Genomic DNA, 6,781 nt, shown 5'->3' with positions numbered 1-6,781 from the left:
CATCTTCCTGCCAGCAGCTGGAAAACTTCTGGATTCAAGGACCACTCTGTCTGGTCTATCGACTGGCGACTGAGATAGTCCGCTTCTACGTTCAGTATCCCTTTTAAGTGGATTGCGGAGATGGAATTCACGTGGGATTCTGCCCAGTTGAAGATCTTCTTTGTAATAGACATCAGTTTCTCCGATCTCGTGCCTCCCTGGTGAGATAGGTACGCCACCGTCGTCGTGTTGTCTGAGAGAATCTTTATATGTTGACCCCTCAGAAGTATCTCTGCGGTTTTCAGGGCTTTCCAGACCGCTTCTAGTTCCCTGAAATTGGAGGACTGAGAGCGGATAGTTGGGGTCCAGGAACCTTGAAACCAACGGTCTCCCACTGTCGCTCCCCATCCTTTCTCGCTTGCGTCTGTAAGTACCTGAATGTAGGGGATTTTCTCCCAAACGACCCCCAATGACAGATTGCTTGTGTTCTTCCACCAATCTAGGGAGGTTTTTACTGCCGGAGGGATCATGACCTTCTGATCCAAGGAGGCCTGCTGTCTGTTCCAAGCTCTCAGGATCCACGACTGGAGGGATCTGAAGTGGGACTGGCTCCATGGGACGGACGTGATGCAGGACGAGAGGAGACCCAGGAGACTCATAGCTTCTCTTATAGGACAGGACCTCCTGTGCTGGAATCGTCGGACCTTTAATTGAAGGTTTCTGACCTTGTCTGGCGGAAGGAAGGTACGTTGTGTTTGAGAATCCAGGATAACGCCCAGGAACTGGATAGTGCTGGAGGGCACTAGGTTTGATTTCTTCAAGTTCACCAACCAACCCAGATCCTGGACAAGGGACAGAAAGGACTGCAGGTCTGTTCTGAGTTCTTCCTCTGAGTTGCCGACTAGGAGGAAATCGTCCAGGTACGGTATGATCACCAGTCCCTTGTGTCTCAAGAAGGCCATCATCTCCACTACCAGCTTTGTAAACACTCTGGGTGCAGATGATATCCCAAAGGGAAGGGCCGTAAACTGGTAGTGACGGATTACCCTCTTGTGGTCCTGGATGGCGAACCTCAGGAACCTTTGTGACTCTGGATGAATTGGGACGTGATAGTATGCGTCCTGGAGGTCTACTGAGCACATCAGGGCATTCCTTTTTATCAATGGAATCAGGGATTTCAGGGATTCCATCCTGAACTTCCGATAGATGACAAATTTGTTCAGGGCTTTCAGATTTATGATCGTACGGAACGAGCCTTCTTTTTTCTCTACCAAAAACAGGTTTGAGTAGAAACCTTGTTTTTGCTGTGTTGGCGGGACCTGTATTATTACGTCCGTTGCCAGAAGGCTTTGGATTCCTTCCAATATCTTTCCGCGTACTTTGGGGGAATGTGGGTTGGTAACAATGAAGCGGTTTGGGGGAGATGAAGAGAGTTCGATCCGGTACCCGGATCTTATGATGTCCCGGACCCAAGGGTTCGGGGTAATGAACTCCCAAGGAGTCAGGAAGTTCTTCAATCTCCCCCCCACTCTGACGTCATTGTTTATCCGAGGGTTTACCCTGGGAGGAGGAGGGGGTAATCCTACCCCTGCCCCCTTTAGGGTAACTCCAGCGTCCTGACTTCCCTTTACCCTTAAAGGGATTGTTCTGGCTAGTGGGGGCCCGAAAGGGATATTTCCTTTTGTAGGGTCTCTCTTCTGGGAATCCCTTTTTCTTGTCCGCCGCTTTCTCCAGGATACGGTCTAGGACGGGCCCAAAGACGTATTCCCCTGAGAACGGGATGGAGCAAAGCTTCATCTTCGATGTGTTGTCGCCCGACCAGCTTTTCATCCATAGGGCGCGACGGGCCGCATTGGAGAGTCCCGCGTCCTTTGCGGCGAATCTGACCGATTCCGCTGAGGCGTCAGCCATAAATGCTGTGGCGGATTTTAACAGGGGGAGGGATCTCAAGATCTCATCCCTAGGAGTATTATCTGTGATACGAGATTCCAGTTCCTCTAGCCACAGTTTCATGGATCTTGCCACTGAGGTAGCCGCGATGTTTGTTTTTAAGACAAGCATCGCTGCTTCCCAAGATTTTTTTAAGAGGCTATCTGCTTTCCTGTCCATGGGATCACGCAGTTGAGAGGTGTCTTCAAAGGGCAAGGCAGTCTTTTTATTGACCTTTGCCACCTGTATATCAATTTTTGGTGTTTCGCTGAAGATTTTAACTTCGTCCGTGTCAAACAACATTGATTGGGAATACACGGGTCTTTTTAACCCTGAGCCTCCGAAACATCTCATCCTGGACTGAGTGTGCTTTAGGGGTTTCTTCGACCCCCATAGTGGCCCGGACTGCCCTTAATAGGTCAGGCATCTCGTCCAAGGAGAAGCAGAATCTTTGTTCTGATTCTGGAATCTCAAGATCAGAGAAGACCATCTCGTCCTCCCGTGTTCTGGAGGACGAGGCCTCCTCCTCTATAATCTCTGGATCAGATAGTGAAGGGGATGGGCCCCTATGTCTTTTTGAAGGGGGTTCATCCCTGGGTAAAGGTATCTGAGATAAGGAGGTTTTGACTTCCTCATGGATCATGGATCTTAGATCTTTAAGGAAAGAAGGCTGTTCCTCGGCAATCACATTAGATATGCAGTCCTTACAGAGTTTTTTACGATAGTCGTCCGGTAGCCGTTTGAGGCAGGACACACATTTGGACTGTTTTTTGATCTTTCTCTGAGCCTCCTTAGTGACCTGGGGAGAACAACCCTAATTAGCTATGGTAAGTACACATGCTAACAGCAGGATATAGCCCCAAGCCAGAGATGTGGAGGAGGAGGAACAAGTAACCTGGTACAGTGTAAAGACAAGTACAGGGTAAGGAAAAAAAGCGCTTCCCCACAGGGGACTTACTACAGGCGGCACAGAAGGGTCTCCAGGGGAGCGGGGTTCAGCCGACATGACTGCACACTGGCTCCGGTACACTGACAATCGGCGCTGCTGCGCGCGAAAATTTGAACTCGGAGACGCCTCTGAATGACGTCACTTCCTTTCGGCACCCGGAAGTGACGACGGCCGTTATCCTGAAGCGCTTAGGCGCGCACCCGGCGATAGCCAAACAGGCCCGGCGGGAGATCGCGACCGGGAGCAGGCTCACATATAATAATGGAGCGAGGCCTCCCTCCTTCGCCCCTGCCCAGCGTTAGTACGGAGACCGCAGGAGGGCAGGGGGAACACCCGGTAGGTGTCAGGAAGTTCTGCTACATCTTCATCTCCCCGCAGGGAGACTCTCTCTGCCCCTGTCCTCTGTAGGGACAGGAAACACTGGTGTTGGTGGTGGGAGGGGGGGATTTAAACCCTCTCTCTGTTCCTGCCCCTACAGAGGTCAGGGGTCAATCTCCTTGTAGCCGTCGTGGTGATGAAGTGGAAAAATAGATTCAGTCAAAGTGCGAAACAAAAGGATTTATTAGGGGGGGTATGTATGTGCTGCCTTCGGACTCATGGAAAGCAAAATTCCAGGTAACAAATTTTCACTTTCCCCTGACGTCCTCGGCAGCACATGAAGGGATATGCATAGATACTGAAGGGAGGGAATTACTGAACGGCTGCACTCAACACCGCGGTACCAAAGGCTGAGCTCTTATTATCTATGTCCAGCCGGTAGTGCTTCATGAAGGTAGATGGCGTCGACCAAGATGCAGCTCTACCGATTTCTTCCAGGGAGACATGCGCCTGTTCCGCCCAAGATGTTGCTGTGGCCCTAGTTGAGTGGGCTCTAATCGGGGAAGGAGGAGAAATGCCCTCTATGGTGTACGCCTCCAAAATGATAGACTTGATCCATCTTGCCAGGGAAGCCTTAGATGCCTTGTGACCTTTATTAGGACCGGAGTATAGTAAAAACAGATTTTCATCCAGTCTAAAATTCTCTGTTTTCTGCAGGTAGATCTCTACTGCTCTCTTGACATCTAAGGTGTGCCAGCGGGCTTGTTCTTCATCAGAGGGGTCTGGGAAAAACACTGGTAGAAACGCTTCTTGGTTGACATTAGCAGAAGAAGGAACCTTAGGCGTAAAGGAAGGTAAAGTACGTAGCAAAACTCCATCCGGCAGGATTCTTAAATACGGTGTCTTGACCGAAAGTGCTTGTAATTCTCCGAGTCTCTTAGCTGAAGTGATGGCAATAAGGAAGAGAACTTTGCAGGAAAGCCATTTAAGATCTGTGTCAACTAAGGGCTCGAAGGGGGGTTCAGTCAACCTCCTGAGGACCAATGACAGATCCCAAATAGGCATAGGGTGTCTCAGGCTGAGGTCTGTCAGAGGGGGCGTTATATAGGAACCTACAGGGTCACTAATTGATCAATTATCTCATTTGTTATCTAGGTGGGCGGTCCTGGGGCGAGAATAGGACTCCGTTAACCCTTCATGTGCTGCCGAGGACGTCAGGGGAAATCTGAGGTACCGCAGCCCGTATATACAGATATCTGAGGTACCGCAGCCCGTATATACAGATATCTGAGGTACCGCAGCCCGTATATACAGATATCTGAGGTACCGCAGCCCGTATATACAGATATCTGAGGTACCGCAGCACGTATATACAGATATATATGCGGTACCGCAGCCCGTATATACAGATATCTGAGGGACCGCAGCACGTATATACAGCTATCTGAGGTACCGCAGCACGTATATACAGATATCTGAGGTACCGCAGCACGTATATACAGATATATATGCGGTACCGCAGCCCGTATATACAGCTATCTGAGGTACCGCAGCACGTATATACAGCTATCTGAGGTACCGCAGCCCGTATATACAGATATCTGAGGTACCGCAGCACGTATATACAGATATATATGCGGTACCGCAGCCCGTATATACAGATATCTGAGGTACCGCAGCCCGTATATACAGATATCTGAGGTACCGCAGCCCGTATATACAGATATCTGAGGTACCGCAGCCCGTATATACAGATATCTGAGGTACCGCAGCCCGTATATACAGATATATGAGGTACCGCAGCACGTATATACAGATATATATGCGGTACCGCAGCCCGTATATACAGCTATCTGAGGTACCGCAGCACGTATATACAGATATCTGAGGTACCGCAGCCAGTATATACAGATATCTGAGGTACCGCAGCCCGTATATACAGATATCTGAGGTACCGCAGCCCGTATATACAGATATATGAGGTACCGCAGCCCGTATATACAGATATATATGCGGTACCGCAGCCCATATATACAGATATCTGAGGTACCGCAGCCCGTATATACAGATATCTGAGGGACCGCAGCCCGTATATACAGATATCTGAGGTACCGCAGCCCGTATATACAGATATATGAGGTACCGCAGCACGTATATACAGATATATATGCGGTACCGCAGCCCGTATATACAGCTATCTGAGGTACCGCAGCACGTATATACAGATATCTGAGGTACCGCAGCCAGTATATACAGATATCTGAGGTACCGCAGCCCGTATATACAGATATCTGAGGTACCGCAGCCCGTATATACAGATATCTGAGGTACCGCAGCCCGTATATACAGATATCTGAGGTACCGCAGCCCGTATATACAGATATATATGCGGTACCGCAGCCCATATATACAGATATCTGAGGTACCGCAGCCCGTATATACAGATATCTGAGGTACCGCAGCCCGTATATACAGATATCTGAGGTACCGCAGCCCGTATATACAGATATCTGAGGTACAGCAGCCCGTATATACAGATATATATGCGGTACAGCAGCCCGTATATACAGATATCTGAGGTACCGCAGCCCGTATATACAGATATCTGAGGTACCGCAGCCCGTATATACAGATATCTGAGGTACAGCAGCCCGTATATACAGATATCTGAGGTACCGCAGCCCGTATATACAGATATCTGAGGTACCGCAGCCCGTATATACAGATATCTGAGGTACCGCAGCCCGTATATACAGATATATGAGGTACCGCAGCCCGTATATACAGATATATATGCGGTACCGCAGCCCGTATATACAGATATCTGAGGTACCGCAGCCCGTATATACAGATATCTGAGGTACCGCAGCCCGTATATACAGATATCTGAGGTACCGCAGCCAGTATATACAGATATCTGAGGTACCGCAGCCCGTATATACAGATATCTGAGGTACAGCAGCCCGTATATACAGATATCTGAGGTACCGCAGCCCGTATATACAGATATCTGAGGTACCGCAGCCCGTATATACAGATATCTGAGGTACCGCAGCCTGTATATACAGATATATGCGGTACCGCAGCCCGTATATACAGATATCTGAGGTACCGCAGCCCGTATATACAGATATCTGAGGTACCGCAGCCCGTATATACAGATATCTGAGGTACAGCAGCCCGTATATACAGATATCTGAGGTACCGCAGCACGTATATACAGATATCTGAGGTACCGCAGCACGTATATACAGATATCTGAGGTACCGCAGCCAGTATATACAGATATCTGAGGTACAGCAGCCCGTATATACAGATATCTGAGGTACAGCAGCCCGTATATACAGATATCTGAGGTACCGCAGCCAGTATATACAGATATCTGAGGTACAGCAGCCCGTATATACAGATATCTGAGGTACCGCAGCCAGTATATACAGATATCTGAGGTACCGCAGCCCGTATATACAGATATCTGAGGTACCGCAGCCCGTATATACAGATATCTGAGGTACAGCAGCCCGTATATACAGATATCTGAGGTACCGCAGCCAGTATATACAGATATCTGAGGTACCGCAGCCAGTATATACAGATATCTGAGGT

Source organism: Bufo gargarizans, chromosome 8 (genome assembly GCF_014858855.1).
Source record: "Bufo gargarizans isolate SCDJY-AF-19 chromosome 8, ASM1485885v1, whole genome shotgun sequence".
NCBI lineage: Eukaryota > Metazoa > Chordata > Amphibia > Anura > Bufonidae > Bufo > Bufo gargarizans.
The sequence above is the reverse complement of the archived record's forward strand: the minus strand, read 5'-3'. Positions refer to the sequence as shown.